Raw genomic sequence first — 25,712 nt, forward strand, 5'->3', positions numbered from 1 at the left:
GAAAGATAGTCGAATAATAAAACATGAAAACAACAATAACTATTCTCTTAATCATCTCCACAGAGGTAGAAGATGATCTAAAGGAGAACTCAAATTGACAACAAAATCCAAATTTCACATAAGAACATTCTACCTAATACGGATGCGACAGAGTGCGCTGTCGTCCAATCCTCGGTAGTATAGTGGTTAGTATCCCCGCCTGTCACGCGGGAGGCCGGGGTTCAATTCCCCGCCGGGGAGTCTGCGGCATTTTGAGAGGCCAGCTCCATATCTCAATGCAGGAGTGCCGATTTCAAGTCCCATGCGTTCCCAGGGCCGAGCGGTCTGCTCTTGTCAACAAACAAAACCTACGATACTCTCCATTCTGCTCTCCCTGGCCAACTTGTCCTTTCATCTACCAAGGAGATGATCATTTGAGACTTCCTCCTTTTTTGGCGACAAATGAAAACTGCCGTCCTCAAGAAGGCTCACCGGACCAGAAACCTTGTCTGCTTTCTTCCCCTTCCCCCACCCCCACTCCAGATGCTGACTTGCTCCAGCAATTTCTGTTTCCCACTCTGATTTTGTTGTCACTTCGTCCCGTCAGTGGGCATATAACTCGCACGCAAACGGCGTGCAAATTAAAACCTTTAAGCAACCGGTAGCGACAAATGACAGTGAGCTTTCCCCTCTCCCTCGCTCCAATCAAAAAGGGGTCAGACCCCTCAGAGTTTGGACCCGATCCTGCCATTAAGGTGATGCAACACCATCCCCTGCTGCTGGCAGACTGTACTACACCCACAGTGGAAAGTCAAAGTCATCTGAGTGGCATCGTCTGCTCTTCTCGATAGAAGGACAAAGCCCAGTGGCTGGGTTAACATGAAGGTCAACACAGAGGCAAGCTTGAGAAAGCACGTGCAGGTACTCAACCTACACTGTTGGCATCATAGGAGCACCACAGTGTGGAAGCAGGCCATTCACACTGACCCTTCTGAAGAGAAACCCATGCAGATCCAGGCTTGGTACTGAGGGATCCCAGCAAAAGTTCACCGGTTCCCAATGTTGGGGGCGTCCAGAACCAGGGGTGACAGTCTCCGAACGAAGGGCAAGCGATTCAGGAAGAATTTTTCTCTCAGAGAGTGGTGAACCTGTGGACTTGTCTCCCACAGGAAGATGCGGCTATGCCGGTTTGTGAGATACACTCAAGAGGGAGCCGGACGTAGACCTTGCAGCTAAAGGGATCCAGGGGTACGGAGAGGAAGCTGGAGTGCTTACTGAAATTACATGTTCAATCGTGATCACATTGAACGGTGGCGGTGTCTTGAAGGGCTGAATGGAACAAGTGAGGACTGCAGTTGCTGGAAATCAGAGTCTCGATCAGAGTGGCGCTGGAAACGCGAAGCAAGTCAGGCAGCATCCTGATTTTCCTGCTCCTCGGATTCTGCCTGACTTGAAGGGCTGAATGGCCTACTCCTGCACTTAATTTCTACGTTTCGATGTTAAATGCATGGCTGAGAGATCTGATGCAGCGTACAGTAAAGTCACCCCACCGTCCTCCGGGAGCACTGCTCTCTGATGAGGAAGCGATTGATGGGTGGTAGTAGAACCTGAGGGGACGAGCTTGAAAAAGGGAAGCTTTCGTGCTGAGTCCATTTGGCAGTGGGAATTGAAGCCAGGCTGTTGGATTTGTGCTGTCGTACACAAATCAGTTTGTTAGAAGCAGGTAATGGAAGAGCGCGCGTGGATCAGCAGCAGACGAAGTTTAACGCAGACGGTAGGGCACAACGAAAAGGCTGTTTTACAGCAGCAGCAGCAGCAGCGGCGGATTACTTGAAAGAAAGATAGTCGAATAATAAAACATGAAAACAACAATAACTATTCTCTTAATCATCTCCACAGAGGTAGAAGATGATCTAAAGGAGAACTCAAATTGACAACAAAATCCAAATTTCACATAAGAACATTCTACCTAATACGGATGCGACAGAGTGCGCTGTCGTCCAATCCTCGGTAGTATAGTGGTTAGTATCCCCGCCTGTCACGCGGGAGACCGGGGTTCAATTCCCCGCCGGGGAGTCTGCGGCATTTTGAGAGGCCAGCTCCATATCTCAATGCAGGAGTGCCGATTTCAAGTCCCATGCGTTCCCAGGGCGGAGCGGTCTGCTCTTGTCAACAAACAAAACCTACGATACTCTCCATTCTGCTCTCCCTGGCCAACTTGTCCTTTCATCTACCAAGGAGATGATCATTTGAGACTTCCTCCTTTTTTGGCGACAAATGAAAACTGCCGTCCTCAAGAAGGCTCACCGGACCAGAAACCTTGTCTGCTTTCTTCCCCTTCCCCCACCCCCACTCCAGATGCTGACTTGCTCCAGCAATTTCTGTTTCCCACTCTGATTTTGTTGTCACTTCGTCCCGTCAGTGGGCATATAACTCGCACGCAAACGGCGTGCAAATTAAAACCTTTAAGCAACCGGTAGCGACAAATGACAGTGAGCTTTCCCCTCTCCCTCGCTCCAATCAAAAAGGGGTCAGACCCCTCAGAGTTTGGACCCGATCCTGCCATTAAGGTGATGCAACACCATCCCCTGCTGCTGGCAGACTGTACTACACCCACAGTGGAAAGTCAAAGTCATCTGAGTGGCATCGTCTGCTCTTCTCGATAGAAGGACAAAGCCCAGTGGCTGGGTTAACATGAAGGTCAACACAGAGGCAAGCTTGAGAAAGCACGTGCAGGTACTCAACCTACACTGTTGGCATCATAGGAGCACCACAGTGTGGAAGCAGGCCATTCACACTGACCCTTCTGAAGAGAAACCCATGCAGATCCAGGCTTGGTACTGAGGGATCCCAGCAAAAGTTCACCGGTTCCCAATGTTGGGGGCGTCCAGAACCAGGGGTGACAGTCTCCGAACGAAGGGCAAGCGATTCAGGAAGAATTTTTCTCTCAGAGAGTGGTGAACCTGTGGACTTGTCTCCCACAGGAAGATGCGGCTATGCCGGTTTGTGAGATACACTCAAGAGGGAGCCGGACGTAGACCTTGCAGCTAAAGGGATCCAGGGGTACGGAGAGGAAGCTGGAGTGCTTACTGAAATTACATGTTCAATCGTGATCACATTGAACGGTGGCGGTGTCTTGAAGGGCTGAATGGAACAAGTGAGGACTGCAGTTGCTGGAAATCAGAGTCTCGATCAGAGTGGCGCTGGAAACGCGAAGCAAGTGAGGCAGCATCCTGATTTTCCTGCTCCTCGGATTCTGCCTGACTTGAAGGGCTGAATGGCCTACTCCTGCACTTAATTTCTACGTTTCGATGTTAAATGCATGGCTGAGAGATCTGATGCAGCGTACAGTAAAGTCACCCCACCGTCCTCCGGGAGCACTGCTCTCTGATGAGGAAGCGATTGATGGGTGGTAGTAGAACCTGAGGGGACGAGCTTGAAAAAGGGAAGCTTTCGTGCTGAGTCCATTTGGCAGTGGGAATTGAAGCCAGGCTGTTGGATTTGTGCTGTCGTACACAAATCAGTTTGTTAGAAGCAGGTAATGGGAGAGCGCGCGTGGATCAGCAGCAGACGAAGTTTAACGCAGACGGTAGGGCACAACGAAAAGGCTGTTTTACAGCAGCAGCAGCAGCAGCGGCGGATTACTTGAAAGAAAGATAGTCGAATAATAAAACATGAAAACAACAATAACTATTCTCTTAATCATCTCCACAGAGGTAGAAGATGATCTAAAGGAGAACTCAAATTGACAACAAAATCCAAATTTCACATAAGAACATTCTACCTAATACGGATGCGACAGAGTGCGCTGTCGTCCAATCCTCGGTAGTATAGTGGTTAGTATCCCCGCCTGTCACGCGGGAGACCGGGGTTCAATTCCCCGCCGGGGAGTCTGCGGCATTTTGAGAGGCCAGCTCCATATCTCAATGCAGGAGTGCCGATTTCAAGTCCCATGCGTTCCCAGGGCCGAGCGGTCTGCTCTTGTCAACAAACAAAACCTACGATACTCTCCATTCTGCTCTCCCTGGCCAACTTGTCCTTTCATCTACCAAGGAGATGATCATTTGAGACTTCCTCATTTTTTGGCGACAAATGAAAACTGCCGTCCTCAAGAAGGCTCACCGGACCAGAAACCTTGTCTGCTTTCTTCCCCTTCCCCCACCCCCACTCCAGATGCTGACTTGCTCCAGCAATTTCTGTTTCCCACTCTGATTTTGTTGTCACTTCGTCCCGTCAGTGGGCATATAACTCGCACGCAAACGGCGTGCAAATTAAAACCTTTAAGCAACCGGTAGCGACAAATGACAGTGAGCTTTCCCCTCTCCCTCGCTCCAATCAAAAAGGGGTCAGACCCCTCAGAGTTTGGACCCGATCCTGCCATTAAGGTGATGCAACACCATCCCCTGCTGCTGGCAGACTGTACTACACCCACAGTGGAAAGTCAAAGTCATCTGAGTGGCATCGTCTGCTCTTCTCGATAGAAGGACAAAGCCCAGTGGCTGGGTTAACATGAAGGTCAACACAGAGGCAAGCTTGAGAAAGCACGTGCAGGTACTCAACCTACACTGTTGGCATCATAGGAGCACCACAGTGTGGAAGCAGGCCATTCACACTGACCCTTCTGAAGAGAAACCCATGCAGATCCATGCTTGGTACTGAGGGATCCCAGCAAAAGTTCACCGGTTCCCAATGTTGGGGACGTCCAGAACCAGGGGTCACAGTCTCCGAACGAAGGGCAAGCGATTCAGGAAGAATTTTTCTCTCAGAGAGTGGTGAACCTGTGGACTTGTCTCCCACAGGAAGATGCGGCTATGCCGGTTTGTGAGATACACTCAAGAGGGAGCCGGACGTAGACCTTGCAGCTAAAGGGATCCAGGGGTACGGAGAGGAAGCTGGAGTGCTTACTGAAATTACATGTTCAATCGTGATCACATTGAACGGTGGCGGTGTCTTGAAGGGCTGAATGGAACAAGTGAGGACTGCAGTTGCTGGAAATCAGAGTCTCGATCAGTGTGGCGCTGGAAACGCGAAGCAAGTCAGGCAGCATCCTGATTTTCCTGCTCCTCGGATTCTGCCTGACTTGAAGGGCTGAATGGCCTACTCCTGCACTTAATTTCTACGTTTCGATGTTAAATGCATGGCTGAGAGATCTGATGCAGCGTACAGTAAAGTCACCCCACCGTCCTCCGGGAGCACTGCTCTCTGATGAGGAAGCGATTGATGGGTGGTAGTAGAACCTGAGGGGACGAGCTTGAAAAAGGGAAGCTTTCGTGCTGAGTCCATTTGGCAGTGGGAATTGAAGCCAGGCTGTTGGATTTGTGCTGTCGTACACAAATCAGTTTGTTAGAAGCAGGTAATGGGAGAGCGCGCGTGGATCAGCAGCAGACGAAGTTTAACGCAGACGGTAGGGCACAACGAAAAGGCTGTTTTACAGCAGCAGCAGCAGCAGCAGCGGCGGATTACTTGAAAGAAAGATAGTCGAATAATAAAACATGAAAACAACAATAACTATTCTCTTAATCATCTCCACAGAGGTAGAAGATGATCTAAAGGAGAACTCAAATTGACAACAAAATCCAAATTTCACATAAGAACATTCTACCTAATACGGATGCGACAGAGTGCGCTGTCGTCCAATCCTCGGTAGTATAGTGGTTAGTATCCCCGCCTGTCACGCGGGAGACCGGGGTTCAATTCCACGCCGGGGAGTCTGCGGCATTTTGAGAGGCCAGCTCCATATCTCAATGCAGGAGTGCCGATTTCAAGTCCCATGCGTTCCCAGGGCCGAGCGGTCTGCTCTTGTCAACAAACAAAACCTACGATACTCTCCATTCTGCTCTCCCTGGCCAACTTGTCCTTTCATCTACCAAGGAGATGATCATTTGAGACTTCCTCATTTTTTGGCGACAAATGAAAACTGCCGTCCTCAAGAAGGCTCACCGGACCAGAAACCTTGTCTGCTTTCTTCCCCTTCCCCCACCCCCACTCCAGATGCTGACTTGCTCCAGCAATTTCTGTTTCCCACTCTGATTTTGTTGTCACTTCGTCCCGTCAGTGGGCATATAACTCGCACGCAAACGGCGTGCAAATTAAAACCTTTAAGCAACCGGTAGCGACAAATGACAGTGAGCTTTCCCCTCTCCCTCGCTCCAATCAAAAAGGGGTCAGACCCCTCAGAGTTTGGACCCGATCCTGCCATTAAGGTGATGCAACACCATCCCCTGCTGCTGGCAGACTGTACTACACCCACAGTGGAAAGTCAAAGTCATCTGAGTGGCATCGTCTGCTCTTCTCGATAGAAGGACAAAGCCCAGTGGCTGGGTTAACATGAAGGTCAACACAGAGGCAAGCTTGAGAAAGCACGTGCAGGTACTCAACCTACACTGTTGGCATCATAGGAGCACCACAGTGTGGAAGCAGGCCATTCACACTGACCCTTCTGAAGAGAAACCCATGCAGATCCATGCTTGGTACTGAGGGATCCCAGCAAAAGTTCACCGGTTCCCAATGTTGGGGACGTCCAGAACCAGGGGTGACAGTCTCCGAACGAAGGGCAAGCGATTCAGGAAGAATTTTTCTCTCAGAGAGTGGTGAACCTGTGGACTTGTCTCCCACAGGAAGATGCGGCTATGCCGGTTTGTGAGATACACTCAAGAGGGAGCCGGACGTAGACCTTGCAGCTAAAGGGATCCAGGGGTACGGAGAGGAAGCTGGAGTGCTTACTGAAATTACATGTTCAATCGTGATCACATTGAACGGTGGCGGTGTCTTGAAGGGCTGAATGGAACAAGTGAGGACTGCAGTTGCTGGAAATCAGAGTCTCGATCAGTGTGGCGCTGGAAACGCGAAGCAAGTCAGGCAGCATCCTGATTTTCCTGCTCCTCGGATTCTGCCTGACTTGAAGGGCTGAATGGCCTACTCCTGCACTTAATTTCTACGTTTCGATGTTAAATGCATGGCTGAGAGATCTGATGCAGCGTACAGTAAAGTCACCCCACCGTCCTCCGGGAGCACTGCTCTCTGATGAGGAAGCGATTGATGGGTGGTAGTAGAACCTGAGGGGACGAGCTTGAAAAAGGGAAGCTTTCGTGCTGAGTCCATTTGGCAGTGGGAATTGAAGCCAGGCTGTTGGATTTGTGCTGTCGTACACAAATCAGTTTGTTAGAAGCAGGTAATGGGAGAGCGCGCGTGGATCAGCAGCAGACGAAGTTTAACGCAGACGGTAGGGCACAACGAAAAGGCTGTTTTACAGCAGCAGCAGCAGCAGCAGCGGCGGATTACTTGAAAGAAAGATAGTCGAATAATAAAACATGAAAACAACAATAACTATTCTCTTAATCATCTCCACAGAGGTAGAAGATGATCTAAAGGAGAACTCAAATTGACAACAAAATCCAAATTTCACATAAGAACATTCTACCTAATACGGATGCGACAGAGTGCGCTGTCGTCCAATCCTCGGTAGTATAGTGGTTAGTATCCCCGCCTGTCACGCGGGAGACCGGGGTTCAATTCCCCGCCGGGGAGTCTGCGGCATTTTGAGAGGCCAGCTCCATATCTCAATGCAGGAGTGCCGATTTCAAGTCCCATGCGTTCCCAGGGCCGAGCGGTCTGCTCTTGTCAACAAACAAAACCTACGATGCTCTCCCTGGCCAACTTGTCCTTTCATCTACCAAGGAGATGATCATTTGAGACTTCCTCATTTTTTGGCGACAAATGAAAACTGCCGTCCTCAAGAAGGCTCACCGGACCAGAAACCTTGTCTGCTTTCTTCCCCTTCCCCCACCCCCACTCCAGATGCTGACTTGCTCCAGCAATTTCTGTTTCCCACTCTGATTTTGTTGTCACTTCGTCCCGTCAGTGGGCATATAACTCGCACGCAAACGGCGTGCAAATTAAAACCTTTAAGCAACCGGTAGCGACAAATGACAGTGAGCTTTCCCCTCTCCCTCGCTCCAATCAAAAAGGGGTCAGACCCCTCAGAGTTTGGACCCGATCCTGCCATCAAGGTGATGCAACACCATCCCCTGCTGCTGGCAGACTGTACTACACCCACAGTGGAAAGTCAAAGTCATCTGAGTGGCATCGTCTGCTCTTCTCGATAGAAGGACAAAGCCCAGTGGCTGGGTTAACATGAAGGTCAACACAGAGGCAAGCTTGAGAAAGCACGTGCAGGTACTCAACCTACACTGTTGGCATCATAGGAGCACCACAGTGTGGAAGCAGGCCATTCACACTGACCCTTCTGAAGAGAAACCCATGCAGATCCATGCTTGGTACTGAGGGATCCCAGCAAAAGTTCACCGGTTCCCAATGTTGGGGACGTCCAGAACCAGGGGTGACAGTCTCCGAACGAAGGGCAAGCGATTCAGGAAGAATTTTTCTCTCAGAGAGTGGTGAACCTGTGGACTTGTCTCCCACAGGAAGATGCGGCTATGCCGGTTTGTGAGATACACTCAAGAGGGAGCCGGACGTAGACCTTGCAGCTAAAGGGATCCAGGGGTACGGAGAGGAAGCTGGAGTGCTTACTGAAATTACATGTTCAATCGTGATCACATTGAACGGTGGCGGTGTCTTGAAGGGCTGAATGGAACAAGTGAGGACTGCAGTTGCTGGAAATCAGAGTCTCGATCAGTGTGGCGCTGGAAACGCGAAGCAAGTCAGGCAGCATCCTGATTTTCCTGCTCCTCGGATTCTGCCTGACTTGAAGGGCTGAATGGCCTACTCCTGCACTTAATTTCTACGTTTCGATGTTAAATGCATGGCTGAGAGATCTGATGCAGCGTACAGTAAAGTCACCCCACCGTCCTCCGGGAGCACTGCTCTCTGATGAGGAAGCGATTGATGGGTGGTAGTAGAACCTGAGGGGACGAGCTTGAAAAAGGGAAGCTTTCGTGCTGAGTCCATTTGGCAGTGGGAATTGAAGCCAGGCTGTTGGATTTGTGCTGTCGTACACAAATCAGTTTGTTAGAAGCAGGTAATGGGAGAGCGCGCGTGGATCAGCAGCAGACGAAGTTTAACGCAGACGGTAGGGCACAACGAAAAGGCTGTTTTACAGCAGCAGCAGCAGCAGCAGCGGCGGATTACTTGAAAGAAAGATAGTCGAATAATAAAACATGAAAACAACAATAACTATTCTCTTAATCATCTCCACAGAGGTAGAAGATGATCTAAAGGAGAACTCAAATTGACAACAAAATCCAAATTTCACATAAGAACATTCTACCTAATACGGATGCGACAGAGTGCGCTGTCGTCCAATCCTCGGTAGTATAGTGGTTAGTATCCCCGCCTGTCACGCGGGAGACCGGGGTTCAATTCCCCGCCGGGGAGTCTGCGGCATTTTGAGAGGCCAGCTCCATATCTCAATGCAGGAGTGCCGATTTCAAGTCCCATGCGTTCCCAGGGCCGAGCGGTCTGCTCTTGTCAACAAACAAAACCTACGATGCTCTCCCTGGCCAACTTGTCCTTTCATCTACCAAGGAGATGATCATTTGAGACTTCCTCATTTTTTGGCGACAAATGAAAACTGCCGTCCTCAAGAAGGCTCACCGGACCAGAAACCTTGTCTGCTTTCTTCCCCTTCCCCCACCCCCACTCCAGATGCTGACTTGCTCCAGCAATTTCTGTTTCCCACTCTGATTTTGTTGTCACTTCGTCCCGTCAGTGGGCATATAACTCGCACGCAAACGGCGTGCAAATTAAAACCTTTAAGCAACCGGTAGCGACAAATGACAGTGAGCTTTCCCCTCTCCCTCGCTCCAATCAAAAAGGGGTCAGACCCCTCAGAGTTTGGACCCGATCCTGCCATCAAGGTGATGCAACACCATCCCCTGCTGCTGGCAGACTGTACTACACCCACAGTGGAAAGTCAAAGTCATCTGAGTGGCATCGTCTGCTCTTCTCGATAGAAGGACAAAGCCCAGTGGCTGGGTTAACATGAAGGTCAACACAGAGGCAAGCTTGAGAAAGCACGTGCAGGTACTCAACCTACACTGTTGGCATCATAGGAGCACCACAGTGTGGAAGCAGGCCATTCACACTGACCCTTCTGAAGAGAAACCCATGCAGATCCATGCTTGGTACTGAGGGATCCCAGCAAAAGTTCACCGGTTCCCAATGTTGGGGACGTCCAGAACCAGGGGTGACAGTCTCCGAACGAAGGGCAAGCGATTCAGGAAGAATTTTTCTCTCAGAGAGTGGTGAACCTGTGGACTTGTCTCCCACAGGAAGATGCGGCTATGCCGGTTTGTGAGATACACTCAAGAGGGAGCCGGACGTAGACCTTGCAGCTAAAGGGATCCAGGGGTACGGAGAGGAAGCTGGAGTGCTTACTGAAATTACATGTTCAATCGTGATCACATTGAACGGTGGCGGTGTCTTGAAGGGCTGAATGGAACAAGTGAGGACTGCAGTTGCTGGAAATCAGAGTCTCGATCAGTGTGGCGCTGGAAACGCGAAGCAAGTCAGGCAGCATCCTGATTTTCCTGCTCCTCGGATTCTGCCTGACTTGAAGGGCTGAATGGCCTACTCCTGCACTTAATTTCTACGTTTCGATGTTAAATGCATGGCTGAGAGATCTGATGCAGCGTACAGTAAAGTCACCCCACCGTCCTCCGGGAGCACTGCTCTCTGATGAGGAAGCGATTGATGGGTGGTAGTAGAACCTGAGGGGACGAGCTTGAAAAAGGGAAGCTTTCGTGCTGAGTCCATTTGGCAGTGGGAATTGAAGCCAGGCTGTTGGATTTGTGCTGTCGTACACAAATCAGTTTGTTAGAAGCAGGTAATGGGAGAGCGCGCGTGGATCAGCAGCAGACGAAGTTTAACGCAGACGGTAGGGCACAACGAAAAGGCTGTTTTACAGCAGCAGCAGCAGCAGCAGCGGCGGATTACTTGAAAGAAAGATAGTCGAATAATAAAACATGAAAACAACAATAACTATTCTCTTAATCATCTCCACAGAGGTAGAAGATGATCTAAAGGAGAACTCAAATTGACAACAAAATCCAAATTTCACATAAGAACATTCTACCTAATACGGATGCGACAGAGTGCGCTGTCGTCCAATCCTCGGTAGTATAGTGGTTAGTATCCCCGCCTGTCACGCGGGAGACCGGGGTTCAATTCCCCGCCGGGGAGTCTGCGGCATTTTGAGAGGCCAGCTCCATATCTCAATGCAGGAGTGCCGATTTCAAGTCCCATGCGTTCCCAGGGCCGAGCGGTCTGCTCTTGTCAACAAACAAAACCTACGATACTCTCCATTCTGCTCTCCCTGGCCAACTTGTCCTTTCATCTACCAAGGAGATGATCATTTGAGACTTCCTCATTTTTTGGCGACAAATGAAAACTGCCGTCCTCAAGAAGGCTCACCGGACCAGAAACCTTGTCTGCTTTCTTCCCCTTCCCCCACCCCCACTCCAGATGCTGACTTGCTCCAGCAATTTCTGTTTCCCACTCTGATTTTGTTGTCACTTCGTCCCGTCAGTGGGCATATAACTCGCACGCAAACGGCGTGCAAATTAAAACCTTTAAGCAACCGGTAGCGACAAATGACAGTGAGCTTTCCCCTCTCCCTCGCTCCAATCAAAAAGGGGTCAGACCCCTCAGAGTTTGGACCCGATCCTGCCATTAAGGTGATGCAACACCATCCCCTGCTGCTGGCAGACTGTACTACACCCACAGTGGAAAGTCAAAGTCATCTGAGTGGCATCGTCTGCTCTTCTCGATAGAAGGACAAAGCCCAGTGGCTGGGTTAACATGAAGGTCAACACAGAGGCAAGCTTGAGAAAGCACGTGCAGGTACTCAACCTACACTGTTGGCATCATAGGAGCACCACAGTGTGGAAGCAGGCCATTCACACTGACCCTTCTGAAGAGAAACCCATGCAGATCCATGCTTGGTACTGAGGGATCCCAGCAAAAGTTCACCGGTTCCCAATGTTGGGGACGTCCAGAACCAGGGGTGACAGTCTCCGAACGAAGGGCAAGCGATTCAGGAAGAATTTTTCTCTCAGAGAGTGGTGAACCTGTGGACTTGTCTCCCACAGGAAGATGCGGCTATGCCGGTTTGTGAGATACACTCAAGAGGGAGCCGGACGTAGACCTTGCAGCTAAAGGGATCCAGGGGTACGGAGAGGAAGCTGGAGTGCTTACTGAAATTACATGTTCAATCGTGATCACATTGAACGGTGGCGGTGTCTTGAAGGGCTGAATGGAACAAGTGAGGACTGCAGTTGCTGGAAATCAGAGTCTCGATCAGTGTGGCGCTGGAAACGCGAAGCAAGTCAGGCAGCATCCTGATTTTCCTGCTCCTCGGATTCTGCCTGACTTGAAGGGCTGAATGGCCTACTCCTGCACTTAATTTCTATGTTTCGATGTTAAATGCATGGCTGAGAGATCTGATGCAGCGTACAGTAAAGTCACCCCACCGTCCTCCGGGAGCACTGCTCTCTGATGAGGAAGCGATTGATGGGTGGTAGTAGAACCTGAGGGGACGAGCTTGAAAAAGGGAAGCTTTCGTGCTGAGTCCATTTGGCAGTGGGAATTGAAGCCAGGCTGTTGGATTTGTGCTGTCGTACACAAATCAGTTTGTTAGAAGCAGGTAATGGGAGAGCGCGCGTGGATCAGCAGCAGACGAAGTTTAACGCAGACGGTAGGGCACAACGAAAAGGCTGTTTTACAGCAGCAGCAGCAGCAGCAGCGGCGGATTACTTGAAAGAAAGATAGTCGAATAATAAAACATGAAAACAACAATAACTATTCTCTTAATCATCTCCACAGAGGTAGAAGATGATCTAAAGGAGAACTCAAATTGACAACAAAATCCAAATTTCACATAAGAACATTCTACCTAATACGGATGCGACAGAGTGCGCTGTCGTCCAATCCTCGGTAGTATAGTGGTTAGTATCCCCGCCTGTCACGCGCGAGACCGGGGTTCAATTCCCCGCCGGGGAGTCTGCGGCATTTTAGAAGCCAGCTCCATATCTCAATGCAGGAGTGCCGATTTCAATTCCCATGCGTTCCCAGGGCCGAGCGGTCTGCTCTTGTCAACAAACAAAACCTACGATACTCTCCATTCTGCTCTCCCTGGCCAACTTGTCCTTTCATCTACCAAGGAGATGATCATTTGAGACTTCCTCATTTTTTGGCGACAAATGAAAACTGCCGTCCTCAAGAAGGCTCACCGGACCAGAAACCTTGTCTGCTTTCTTCCCCTTCCCCCACCCCCACTCCAGATGCTGACTTGCTCCAGCAATTTCTGTTTCCCACTCTGATTTTGTTGTCACTTCGTCCCGTCAGTGGGCATATAACTCGCACGCAAACGGCGTGCAAATTAAAACCTTTAAGCAACCGGTAGCGACAAATGACAGTGAGCTTTCCCCTCTCCCTCGCTCCAATCAAAAAGGGGTCAGACCCCTCAGAGTTTGGACCCGATCCTGCCATTAAGGTGATGCAACACCATCCCCTGCTGCTGGCAGACTGTACTACACCCACAGTGGAAAGTCAAAGTCATCTGAGTGGCATCGTCTGCTCTTCTCGATAGAAGGACAAAGCCCAGTGGCTGGGTTAACATGAAGGTCAACACAGAGGCAAGCTTGAGAAAGCACGTGCAGGTACTCAACCTACACTGTTGGCATCATAGGAGCACCACAGTGTGGAAGCAGGCCATTCACACTGACCCTTCTGAAGAGAAACCCATGCAGATCCATGCTTGGTACTGAGGGATCCCAGCAAAAGTTCACCGGTTCCCAATGTTGGGGACGTCCAGAACCAGGGGTCACAGTCTCCGAACGAAGGGCAAGCGATTCAGGAAGAATTTTTCTCTCAGAGAGTGGTGAACCTGTGGACTTGTCTCCCACAGGAAGATGCGGCTATGCCGGTTTGTGAGATACACTCAAGAGGGAGCCGGACGTAGACCTTGCAGCTAAAGGGATCCAGGGGTACGGAGAGGAAGCTGGAGTGCTTACTGAAATTACATGTTCAATCGTGATCACATTGAACGGTGGCGGTGTCTTGAAGGGCTGAATGGAACAAGTGAGGACTGCAGTTGCTGGAAATCAGAGTCTCGATCAGTGTGGCGCTGGAAACGCGAAGCAAGTCAGGCAGCATCCTGATTTTCCTGCTCCTCGGATTCTGCCTGACTTGAAGGGCTGAATGGCCTACTCCTGCACTTAATTTCTACGTTTCGATGTTAAATGCATGGCTGAGAGATCTGATGCAGCGTACAGTAAAGTCACCCCACCGTCCTCCGGGAGCACTGCTCTCTGATGAGGAAGCGATTGATGGGTGGTAGTAGAACCTGAGGGGACGAGCTTGAAAAAGGGAAGCTTTCGTGCTGAGTCCATTTGGCAGTGGGAATTGAAGCCAGGCTGGTGGATTTGTGCTGTCGTACACAAATCAGTTTGTTAGAAGCAGGTAATGGGAGAGCGCGCGTGGATCAGCAGCAGACGAAGTTTAACGCAGACGGTAGGGCACAACGAAAAGGCTGTTTTACAGCAGCAGCAGCAGCAGCAGCAGCGGCGGATTACTTGAAAGAAAGATAGTCGAATAATAAAACATGAAAACAACAATAACTATTCTCTTAATCATCTCCACAGAGGTAGAAGATGATCTAAAGGAGAACTCAAATTGACAACAAAATCCAAATTTCACATAAGAACATTCTACCTAATATGGATGCGACAGAGTGCGCTGTCGTCCAATCCTCGGTAGTGTAGTGGTTAGTATCCCCGCCTGTCACGCGGGAGACCGGGGTTCAATTCCCCGCCGGGGAGTCTGCGGCATTTTGAGAGGCCAGCTCCATATCTCAATGCAGGAGTGCCGATTTCAAGTCCCATGCGTTCCCAGGGCGGAGCGGTCTGCTCTTGTCAACAAACAAAACCTACGATACTCTCCATTCTGCTCTCCCTGGCCAACTTGTCCTTTCATCTACCAAGGAGATGATCATTTGAGACTTCCTCATTTTTTGGCGACAAATGAAAACTGCCGTCCTCAAGAAGGCTCACCGGACCAGAAACCTTGTCTGCTTTCTTCCCCTTCCCCCACCCCCACTCCAGATGCTGACTTGCTCCAGCAATTTCTGTTTCCCACTCTGATTTTGTTGTCACTTCGTCCCGTCAGTGGGCATATAACTCGCACGCAAACGGCGTGCAAATTAAAACCTTTAAGCAACCGGTAGCGACAAATGACAGTGAGCTTTCCCCTCTCCCTCGCTCCAATCAAAAAGGGGTCAGACCCCTCAGAGTTTGGACCCGATCCTGCCATCAAGGTGATGCAACACCATCCCCTGCTGCTGGCAGACTGTACTACACCCACAGTGGAAAGTCAAAGTCATCTGAGTGGCATCGTCTGCTCTTCTCGATAGAAGGACAAAGCCCAGTGGCTGGGTTAACATGAAGGTCAACACAGAGGCAAGCTTGAGAAAGCACGTGCAGGTACTCAACCTACACTGTTGGCATCATAGGAGCACCACAGTGTGGAAGCAGGCCATTCACACTGACCCTTCTGAAGAGAAACCCATGCAGATCCATGCTTGGTACTGAGGGATCCCAGCAAAAGTTCACCGGTTCCCAATGTTGGGGACGTCCAGAACCAGGGGTCACAGTCTCCGAACGAAGGGCAAGCGATTCAGGAAGAATTTTTCTCTCAGAGAGTGGTGAACCTGTGGACTTGTCTCCCACAGGAAGATGCGGCTATGCCGGTTTGTGAGATACACTCAAGAGGGAGCCGGACGTAGACCTTGCAGCTAAAGGGATCCAGGGGTACGGAGAGGAAGCTGGAGTGCTTACTGAAATTACATGTTCAATCGTGATCACATTGAACGGTGGCGGTGTCTTGAAGGGCTGAATGGAACAAGTGAGGACTGCAGTTGCTGGAAATCAGAGTCTCGATCAGTGTGGCGCTGGAAACGCGAAGCAAGTCAGGCAGCATCCTGATTTTCCTGCTCCTCGGATTCTGCCTGACTTGAAGGGCTGAATGGCCTACTCCTGCACTTAATTTCTACGTTTCGATGTTAAATGCATGGCTGAGAGATCTGATGCAGCGTACAGTAAAGTCACCCCACCGTCCTCCGGGAGCACTGCTCTCTGATGAGGAAGCGATTGATGGGTGGTAGTAGAACCTGAGGGGACGAGCTTGAAAAAGGGAAGCTTTCGTGCTGAGTCCATTTGGCAGTGGGAATTGAAGCCAGGCTGTTGGATTTGTGCTGTCGTACACAAATCAGTTTGTTAGAAGCAGGTAATGGGAGAGCGCGCGTGGATCAGCAGCAGACGAAGTTTAACGCAGACGGTAGGGCACAACGAAAAGGCTGTTTTACAGCAGCAGCAGCAGCAGCAGCGGCGGATTACTTGAAAGAAAGATAGTCGAATAATAAAACATGAAAACAACAATAACTATTCTCTTAATCATCTCCACAGAGGTAGAAGATGATCTAAAGGAGAACTCAAATTGACAACAAAATCCAAATTTCACATAAGAACATTCTACCTAATACGGATGCGACAGAGTGCGCTGTCGTCCAATCCTCGGTAGTATAGTGGTTAGTATCCCCGCCTGTCACGCGGGAGACCGGGGTTCAATTCCCCGCCGGGGAGTCTGCGGCATTTTGAGAGGCCAGCTCCATATCTCAATGCAGGAGTGCCGATTTCAAGTCCCATGCGTTCCCAGGGCCGAGCGGTCTGCTCTTGTCAACAAACAAAACCTACGATACTCTCCATTCTGCTCTCCCTGGCCAACTTGTCCTTTCATCTACCAAGGAGATGATCATTTGAGACTTCCTCCTTTTTTGGCGACAAATGAAAACTGCCGATCTCAAGAAGGCTCACCGGACCAGAAACCTTGTCTGCTTTCTTCCCCTTCCCCCACCCCCACTCCAGATGCTGACTTGCTCCAGCAATTTCTGTTTCCCACTCTGATTTTGTTGTCACTTCGTCCCGTCAGTGGGCATATAACTCGCACGCAAACGGCGTGCAAATTAAAACCTTTAAGCAACCGGTAGCGACAAATGACAGTGAGCTTTCCCCTCTCCCTCGCTCCAATCAAAAAGGGGTCAGACCCCTCAGAGTTTGGACCCGATCCTGCCATCAAGGTGATGCAACACCATCCCCTGCTGCTGGCAGACTGTACTACACCCACAGTGGAAAGTCAAAGTCATCTGAGTGGCATCGTCTGCTCTTCTCGATAGAAGGACAAAGCCCAGTGGCTGGGTTAACATGAAGGTCAACACAGAGGCAAGCTTGAGAAAGCACGTGCAGGTACTCAACCTACACTGTTGGCATCATAGGAGCACCACAGTGTGGAAGCAGGCCATTCACACTGACCCTTCTGAAGAGAAACCCATGCAGATCCATGCTTGGTACTGAGGGATCCCAGCAAAAGTTCACCGGTTCCCAATGTTGGGGACGTCCAGAACCAGGGGTCACAGTCTCCGAACGAAGGGCAAGCGATTCAGGAAGAATTTTTCTCTCAGAGAGTGGTGAACCTGTGGACTTGTCTCCCACAGGAAGATGCGGCTATGCCGGTTTGTGAGATACACTCAAGAGGGAGCCGGACGTAGACCTTGCAGCTAAAGGGATCCAGGGGTACGGAGAGGAAGCTGGAGTGCTTACTGAAATTACATGTTCAATCGTGATCACATTGAACGGTGGCGGTGTCTTGAAGGGCTGAATGGAACAAGTGAGGACTGCAGTTGCTGGAAATCAGAGTCTCGATCAGTGTGGCGCTGGAAACGCGAAGCAAGTCAGGCAGCATCCTGATTTTCCTGCTCCTCGGATTCTGCCTGACTTGAAGGGCTGAATGGCCTACTCCTGCACTTAATTTCTACGTTTCGATGTTAAATGCATGGCTGAGAGATCTGATGCAGCGTACAGTAAAGTCACCCCACCGTCCTCCGGGAGCACTGCTCTCTGATGAGGAAGCGATTGATGGGTGGTAGTAGAACCTGAGGGGACGAGCTTGAAAAAGGGAAGCTTTCGTGCTGAGTCCATTTGGCAGTGGGAATTGAAGCCAGGCTGTTGGATTTGTGCTGTCGTACACAAATCAGTTTGTTAGAAGCAGGTAATGGGAGAGCGCGCGTGGATCAGCAGCAGACGAAGTTTAACGCAGACGGTAGGGCACAACGAAAAGGCTGTTTTACAGCAGCAGCAGCAGCGGCGGATTACTTGAAAGAAAGATAGTCGAATAATAAAACATGAAAACAACAATAACTATTCTCTTAATCATCTCCACAGAGGTAGAAGATGATCTAAAGGAGAACTCAAATTGACAACAAAATCCAAATTTCACATAAGAACATTCTACCTAATACGGATGCGACAGAGTGCGCTGTCGTCCAATCCTCGGTAGTATAGTGGTTAGTATCCCCGCCTGTCACGCGGGAGACCGGGGTTCAATTCCCCGCCGGGGAGTCTGCGGCATTTTGAGAGGCCAGCTCCATATCTCAATGCAGGAGTGCCGATTTCAAGTCCCATGCGTTCCCAGGGCGGAGCGGTCTGCTCTTGTCAACAAACAAAACCTACGATACTCTCCATTCTGCTCTCCCTGGCCAACTTGTCCTTTCATCTACCAAGGAGATGATCATTTGAGACTTCCTCATTTTTTGGCGACAAATGAAAACTGCCGTCCTCAAGAAGGCTCACCGGACCAGAAACCTTGTCTGCTTTCTTCCCCTTCCCCCACCCCCACTCCAGATGCTGACTTGCTCCAGCAATTTCTGTTTCCCACTCTGATTTTGTTGTCACTTCGTCCCGTCAGTGGGCATATAACTCGCACGCAAACGGCGTGCAAATTAAAACCTTTAAGCAACCGGTAGCGACAAATGACAGTGAGCTTTCCCCTCTCCCTCGCTCCAATCAAAAAGGGGTCAGACCCCTCAGAGTTTGGACCCGATCCTGCCATTAAGGTGATGCAACACCATCCCCTGCTGCTGGCAGACTGTACTACACCCACAGTGGAAAGTCAAAGTCATCTGAGTGGCATCGTCTGCTCTTCTCGATAGAAGGACAAAGCCCAGTGGCTGGGTTAACATGAAGGTCAACACAGAGGCAAGCTTGAGAAAGCACGTGCAGGTACTCAACCTACACTGTTGGCATCATAGGAGCACCACAGTGTGGAAGCAGGCCATTCACACTGACCCTTCTGAAGAGAAACCCATGCAGATCCATGCTTGGTACTGAGGGATCCCAGCAAAAGTTCACCGGTTCCCAATGTTGGGGACGTCCAGAACCAGGGGTGACAGTCTCCGAACGAAGGGCAAGCGATTCAGGAAGAATTTTTCTCTCAGAGAGTGGTGAACCTGTGGACTTGTCTCCCACAGGAAGATGCGGCTATGCCGGTTTGTGAGATACACTCAAGAGGGAGCCGGACGTAGACCTTGCAGCTAAAGGGATCCAGGGGTACGGAGAGGAAGCTGGAGTGCTTACTGAAATTACATGTTCAATCGTGATCACATTGAACGGTGGCGGTGTCTTGAAGGGCTGAATGGAACAAGTGAGGACTGCAGTTGCTGGAAATCAGAGTCTCGATCAGTGTGGCGCTGGAAACGCGAAGCAAGTCAGGCAGCATCCTGATTTTCCTGCTCCTCGGATTCTGCCTGACTTGAAGGTCTGAATGGCCTACTCCTGCACTTAATTTCTACGTTTCGATGTTAAATGCATGGCTGAGAGATCTGATGCAGCGTACAGTAAAGTCACCCCACCGTCCTCCGGGAGCACTGCTCTCTGATGAGGAAGCGATTGATGGGTGGTAGTAGAACCTGAGGGGACGAGCTTGAAAAAGGGAAGCTTTCGTGCTGAGTCCATTTGGCAGTGGGAATTGAAGCCAGGCTGTTGGATTTGTGCTGTCGTACACAAATCAGTTTGTTAGAAGCAGGTAATGGGAGAGCGCGCGTGGATCAGCAGCAGACGAAGTTTAACGCAGACGGTAGGGCACAACGAAAAGGCTGTTTTACAGCAGCAGCAGCAGCAGCAGCGGCGGATTACTTGAAAGAAAGATAGTCGAATAATAAAACATGAAAACAACAATAACTATTCTCTTAATCATCTCCACAGAGGTAGAAGATGATCTAAAGGAGAACTCAAATTGACAACAAAATCCAAATTTCACATAAGAACATTCTACCTAATACGGATGCGACAGAGTGCGCTGTCGTCCAATCCTCGGTAGTATAGTGGTTAGTATCCCCGCCTGTCACGCGGGAGACCGGGGTTCAATTCCCCGCCGGGGAGTCTGCGGCATTTTGAGAGGCCAGCTCCATATCTCAATGCAGGAGTGCCGATTTCAATTCCCATGCGTTCCCAGGGCCGAGCGGTCTGCTCTTGTCAACAAACAAAACCTACGATACTCTCCATTCTGCTCTCCCTGGCCAACTTGTCCTTTCATCTACCAAGGAGATGATCATTTGAGACTTCCTCCTTTTTTGGCGACAAATGAAAACTGCCGTCCTCAAGAAGGCTCACCGGACCAGAAACCTTGTCTGCTTTCTTCCCCTTCCCCCACCCCCACTCCAGATGCTGACTTGCTCCAGCAATTTCTGTTTCCCACTCTGATTTTGTTGTCACTTCGTCCCGTCAGTGGGCATATAACTCGCACGCAAACGGCGTGCAAATTAAAACCTTTAAGCAACCGGTAGCGACAAATGACAGTGAGCTTTCCCCTCTCCCTCGCTCCAATCAAAAAGGGGTCAGACCCCTCAGAGTTTGGACCCGATCCTGCCATTAAGGTGATGCAACACCATCCCCTGCTGCTGGCAGACTGTACTACACCCACAGTGGAAAGTCAAAGTCATCTGAGTGGCATCGTCTGCTCTTCTCGATAGAAGGACAAAGCCCAGTGGCTGGGTTAACATGAAGGTCAACACAGAGGCAAGCTTGAGAAAGCACGTGCAGGTACTCAACCTACACTGTTGGCATCATAGGAGCACCACAGTGTGGAAGCAGGCCATTCACACTGACCCTTCTGAAGAGAAACCCATGCAGATCCATGCTTGGTACTGAGGGATCCCAGCAAAAGTTCACCGGTTCCCAATGTTGGGGACGTCCAGAACCAGGGGTGACAGTCTCCGAACGAAGGGCAAGCGATTCAGGAAGAATTTTTCTCTCAGAGAGTGGTGAACCTGTGGACTTGTCTCCCACAGGAAGATGCGGCTATGCCGGTTTGTGAGATACACTCAAGAGGGAGCCGGACGTAGACCTTGCAGCTAAAGGGATCCAGGGGTACGGAGAGGAAGCTGGAGTGCTTACTGAAATTACATGTTCAATCGTGATCACATTGAACGGTGGCGGTGTCTTGAAGGGCTGAATGGAACAAGTGAGGACTGCAGTTGCTGGAAATCAGAGTCTCGATCAGTGTGGCGCTGGAAACGCGAAGCAAGTCAGGCAGCATCCTGATTTTCCTGCTCCTCGGATTCTGCCTGACTTGAAGGGCTGAATGGCCTACTCCTGCACTTAATTTCTACGTTTCGATGTTAAATGCATGGCTGAGAGATCTGATGCAGCGTACAGTAAAGTCACCCCACCGTCCTCCGGGAGCACTGCTCTCTGATGAGGAAGCGATTGATGGGTGGTAGTAGAACCTGAGGGGACGAGCTTGAAAAAGGGAAGCTTTCGTGCTGAGTCCATTTGGCAGTGGGAATTGAAGCCAGGCTGTTGGATTTGTGCTGTCGTACACAAATCAGTTTGTTAGAAGCAGGTAATGGGAGAGCGCGCGTGGATCAGCAGCAGACGAAGTTTAACGCAGACGGTAGGGCACAACGAAAAGGCTGTTTTACAGCAGCAGCAGCAGCAGCAGCGGCGGATTACTTGAAAGAAAGATAGTCGAATAATAAAACATGAAAACAACAATAACTATTCTCTTAATCATCTCCACAGAGGTAGAAGATGATCTAAAGGAGAACTCAAATTGACAACAAAATCCAAATTTCACATAAGAACATTCTACCTAATACGGATGCGACAGAGTGCGCTGTCGTCCAATCCTCGGTAGTATAGTGGTTAGTATCCCCGCCTGTCACGCGGGAGACCGGGGTTCAATTCCCCGCCGGGGAGTCTGCGGCATTTTGAGAGGCCAGCTCCATATCTCAATGCAGGAGTGCCGATTTCAAGTCCCATGCGTTCCCAGGGCGGAGCGGTCTGCTCTTGTCAACAAACAAAACCTACGATACTCTCCATTCTGCTCTCCCTGGCCAACTTGTCCTTTCATCTACCAAGGAGATGATCATTTGAGACTTCCTCCTTTTTTGGCGACAAATGAAAACTGCCGTCCTCAAGAAGGCTCACCGGACCAGAAACCTTGTCTGCTTTCTTCCCCTTCCCCCACCCCCACTCCAGATGCTGACTTGCTCCAGCAATTTCTGTTTCCCACTCTGATTTTGTTGTCACTTCGTCCCGTCAGTGGGCATATAACTCGCACGCAAACGGCGTGCAAATTAAAACCTTTAAGCAACCGGTAGCGACAAATGACAGTGAGCTTTCCCCTCTCCCTCGCTCCAATCAAAAAGGGGTCAGACCCCTCAGAGTTTGGACCCGATCCTGCCATTAAGGTGATGCAACACCATCCCCTGCTGCTGGCAGACTGTACTACACCCACAGTGGAAAGTCAAAGTCATCTGAGTGGCATCGTCTGCTCTTCTCGATAGAAGGACAAAGCCCAGTGGCTGGGTTAACATGAAGGTCAACACAGAGGCAAGCTTGAGAAAGCACGTGCAGGTACTCAACCTACACTGTTGGCATCATAGGAGCACCACAGTGTGGAAGCAGGCCATTCACACTGACCCTTCTGAAGAGAAACCCATGCAGATCCATGCTTGGTACTGAGGGATCCCAGCAAAAGTTCACCGGTTCCCAATGTTGGGGACGTCCAGAACCAGGGGTGACAGTCTCCGAACGAAGGGCAAGCGATTCAGGAAGAATTTTTCTCTCAGAGAGTGGTGAACCTGTGGACTTGTCTCCCACAGGAAGATGCGGCTATGCCGGTTTGTGAGATACACTCAAGAGGGAGCCGGACGTAGACCTTGCAGCTAAAGGGATCCAGGGGTACGGAGAGGAAGCTGGAGTGCTTACTGAAATTACATGTTCAATCGTGATCACATTGAACGGTGGCGGTGTCTTGAAGGGCTGAATGGAACAAGTGAGGACTGCAGTTGCTGGAAATCAGAGTCTCGATCAGTGTGGCGCTGGAAACGCGAAGCAAGTCAGGCAGCATCCTGATTTTCCTGCTCCTCGGATTCTGCCTGACTTGAAGGGCTGAATGGCCTACTCCTGCACTTAATTTCTACGTTTCGATGTTAAATGCATGGCTGAGAGATCTGATGCAGCGTACAGTAAAGTCACCCCACCGTCCTCCGGGAGCACTGCTCTCTGATGAGGAAGCGATTGATGGGTGGTAGTAGAACCTGAGGGGACGAGCTTGAAAAAGGGAAGCTTTCGTGCTGAGTCCATTTGGCAGTGGGAATTGAAGCCAGGCTGTTGGATTTGTGCTGTCGTACACAAATCAGTTTGTTAGAAGCAGGTAATGGGAGAGCGCGCGTGGATCAGCAGCAGACGAAGTTTAACGCAGACGGTAGGGCACAACGAAAAGGCTGTTTTACAGCAGCAGCAGCAGCAGCAGCGGCGGATTACTTGAAAGAAAGATAGTCGAATAATAAAACATGAAAACAACAATAACTATTCTCTTAATCATCTCCACAGAGGTAGAAGATGATCTAAAGGAGAACTCAAATTGACAACAAAATCCAAATTTCACATAAGAACATTCTACCTAATACGGATGCGACAGAATGCGCGGTCGTCCAATCCTCGGTAGTATAGTGGTTAGTATCCCCGCCTGTCACGCGGGAGACCGGGGTTCAATTCCCCGCCGGGGAGTCTGCGGCATTTTGAGAGGCCAGCTCCATATCTCAATGCAGGAGTGCCGATTTGAAGTCCCATGCGTTCCCAGGGCGGAGCGGTCTGCTCTTGTCAACAAACAAAACCTACGATACTCTCCATTCTGCTCTCCCTGGCCAACTTGTCCTTTCATCTACCAAGGAGATGATCATTTGAGACTTCCTCATTCTTTGGCGACAAATGAAAACTGCCGTCCTCAAGAAGGCTCACCGGACCAGAAACCTTGTCTGCTTTCTTCCCCTTCCCCCACCCCCACTCCAGATGCTGACTTGCTCCAGCAATTTCTGTTTCCCACTCTGATTTTGTTGTCACTTCGTCCCGTCAGTGGGCATATAGCTCGCACGCAAACGGCGTGCAAATTAAAACCTTTAAGCAACCGGTAGCGACAAATGACAGTGAGCTTTCCCCTCTCCCTCGCTCCAATCAAAAAGGGGTCAGACCCCTCAGAGTTTGGACCCGATCCTGCCATCAAGGTGATGCAACACCATCCCCTGCTGCTGGCAGACTGTACTACACCCACAGTGGAAAGTCAAAGTCATCTGAGTGGCATCGTCTGCTCTTCTCGATAGAAGGACAAAGCCCAGTGGCTGGGTTAACATGAAGGTCAACACAGAGGCAAGCTTGAGAAAGCACGTGCAGGTACTCAACCTACACTGTTGGCATCATAGGAGCACCACAGTGTGGAAGCAGGCCATTCACACTGACCCTTCTGAAGAGAAACCCATGCAGATCCATGCTTGGTACTGAGGGATCCCAGCAAAAGTTCACCGGTTCCCAATGTTGGGGACGTCCAGAACCAGGGGTCACAGTCTCCGAACGAAGGGCAAGCGATTCAGGAAGAATTTTTCTCTCAGAGAGTGGTGAACCTGTGGACTTGTCTCCCACAGGAAGATGCGGCTATGCCGGTTTGTGAGATACACTCAAGAGGGAGCCGGACGTAGACCTTGCAGCTAAAGGGATCCAGGGGTACGGAGAGGAAGCTGGAGTGCTTACTGAAATTACATGTTCAATCGTGATCACATTGAACGGTGGCGGTGTCTTGAAGGGCTGAATGGAACAAGTGAGGACTGCAGTTGCTGGAAATCAGAGTCTCGATCAGTGTGGCGCTGGAAACGCGAAGCAAGTCAGGCAGCATCCTGATTTTCCTGCTCCTCGGATTCTGCCTGACTTGAAGGGCTGAATGGCCTACTCCTGCACTTAATTTCTACGTTTCGATGTTAAATGCATGGCTGAGAGATCTGATGCAGCGTACAGTAAAGTCACCCCACCGTCCTCCGGGAGCACTGCTCTCTGATGAGGAAGCGATTGATGGGTGGTAGTAGAACCTGAGGGGACGAGCTTGAAAAAGGGAAGCTTTCGTGCTGAGTCCATTTGGCAGTGGGAATTGAAGCCAGGCTGTTGGATTTGTGCTGTCGTACACAAATCAGTTTGTTAGAAGCAGGTAATGGGAGAGCGCGCGTGGATCAGCAGCAGACGAAGTTTAACGCAGACGGTAGGGCACAACGAAAAGGCTGTTTTACAGCAGCAGCAGCAGCAGCAGCGGCGGATTACTTGAAAGAAAGATAGTCGAATAATAAAACATGAAAACAACAATAACTATTCTCTTAATCATCTCCACAGAGGTAGAAGATGATCTAAAGGAGAACTCAAATTGACAACAAAATCCAAATTTCACATAAGAACATTCTACCTAATACGGATGCGACAGAATGCGCGGTCGTCCAATCCTCGGTAGTATAGTGGTTAGTATCCCCGCCTGTCACGCGGGAGACCGGGGTTCAATTCCCCGCCGGGGAGTCTGCGGCATTTTGAGAGGCCAGCTCCATATCTCAATGCAGGAGTGCCGATTTG

General features: G+C 50.2%; 15 non-coding genes across 15 annotated transcripts; all 15 read left to right on the forward strand.

The window, feature by feature from the left end:
• Positions 1–168: 168 nt before the first annotated feature.
• trnad-guc (transfer RNA aspartic acid (anticodon GUC)) lies at positions 169–240 on the forward strand. Its single transcript has one exon. It is a non-coding gene; the product is annotated as a tRNA-Asp (tRNA).
• A 1,743-nt stretch (positions 241–1,983) lies between these two features.
• trnad-guc (transfer RNA aspartic acid (anticodon GUC)) lies at positions 1,984–2,055 on the forward strand. The gene has a single exon. It is a non-coding gene; the product is annotated as a tRNA-Asp (tRNA).
• A 1,743-nt stretch (positions 2,056–3,798) lies between these two features.
• On the forward strand, positions 3,799–3,870 carry trnad-guc (transfer RNA aspartic acid (anticodon GUC)). The gene has a single exon. It is a non-coding gene; the product is annotated as a tRNA-Asp (tRNA).
• A 1,746-nt stretch (positions 3,871–5,616) lies between these two features.
• On the forward strand, positions 5,617–5,688 carry trnad-guc (transfer RNA aspartic acid (anticodon GUC)). The gene has a single exon. It is a non-coding gene; the product is annotated as a tRNA-Asp (tRNA).
• A 1,746-nt stretch (positions 5,689–7,434) lies between these two features.
• On the forward strand, positions 7,435–7,506 carry trnad-guc (transfer RNA aspartic acid (anticodon GUC)). Its single transcript has one exon. It is a non-coding gene; the product is annotated as a tRNA-Asp (tRNA).
• A 1,734-nt stretch (positions 7,507–9,240) lies between these two features.
• trnad-guc (transfer RNA aspartic acid (anticodon GUC)) lies at positions 9,241–9,312 on the forward strand. Its single transcript has one exon. It is a non-coding gene; the product is annotated as a tRNA-Asp (tRNA).
• A 1,734-nt stretch (positions 9,313–11,046) lies between these two features.
• trnad-guc (transfer RNA aspartic acid (anticodon GUC)) lies at positions 11,047–11,118 on the forward strand. The gene has a single exon. It is a non-coding gene; the product is annotated as a tRNA-Asp (tRNA).
• Positions 11,119–12,864: 1,746 nt separating this feature from the next.
• On the forward strand, positions 12,865–12,936 carry trnad-guc (transfer RNA aspartic acid (anticodon GUC)). The gene has a single exon. It is a non-coding gene; the product is annotated as a tRNA-Asp (tRNA).
• Positions 12,937–14,684: 1,748 nt separating this feature from the next.
• Positions 14,685–14,756, forward strand: trnad-guc (transfer RNA aspartic acid (anticodon GUC)). Its single transcript has one exon. It is a non-coding gene; the product is annotated as a tRNA-Asp (tRNA).
• A 1,746-nt stretch (positions 14,757–16,502) lies between these two features.
• On the forward strand, positions 16,503–16,574 carry trnad-guc (transfer RNA aspartic acid (anticodon GUC)). The gene has a single exon. It is a non-coding gene; the product is annotated as a tRNA-Asp (tRNA).
• A 1,740-nt stretch (positions 16,575–18,314) lies between these two features.
• trnad-guc (transfer RNA aspartic acid (anticodon GUC)) lies at positions 18,315–18,386 on the forward strand. The gene has a single exon. It is a non-coding gene; the product is annotated as a tRNA-Asp (tRNA).
• Positions 18,387–20,132: 1,746 nt separating this feature from the next.
• trnad-guc (transfer RNA aspartic acid (anticodon GUC)) lies at positions 20,133–20,204 on the forward strand. Its single transcript has one exon. It is a non-coding gene; the product is annotated as a tRNA-Asp (tRNA).
• Positions 20,205–21,950: 1,746 nt separating this feature from the next.
• trnad-guc (transfer RNA aspartic acid (anticodon GUC)) lies at positions 21,951–22,022 on the forward strand. The gene has a single exon. It is a non-coding gene; the product is annotated as a tRNA-Asp (tRNA).
• A 1,746-nt stretch (positions 22,023–23,768) lies between these two features.
• Positions 23,769–23,840, forward strand: trnad-guc (transfer RNA aspartic acid (anticodon GUC)). The gene has a single exon. It is a non-coding gene; the product is annotated as a tRNA-Asp (tRNA).
• A 1,746-nt stretch (positions 23,841–25,586) lies between these two features.
• Positions 25,587–25,658, forward strand: trnad-guc (transfer RNA aspartic acid (anticodon GUC)). The gene has a single exon. It is a non-coding gene; the product is annotated as a tRNA-Asp (tRNA).
• Positions 25,659–25,712: the final 54 nt, after the last annotated feature.

The sequence above is a fragment of the Chiloscyllium punctatum genome, chromosome 30 (assembly GCF_047496795.1).
Source record: "Chiloscyllium punctatum isolate Juve2018m chromosome 30, sChiPun1.3, whole genome shotgun sequence".
Lineage (NCBI taxonomy): Eukaryota > Metazoa > Chordata > Chondrichthyes > Orectolobiformes > Hemiscylliidae > Chiloscyllium > Chiloscyllium punctatum.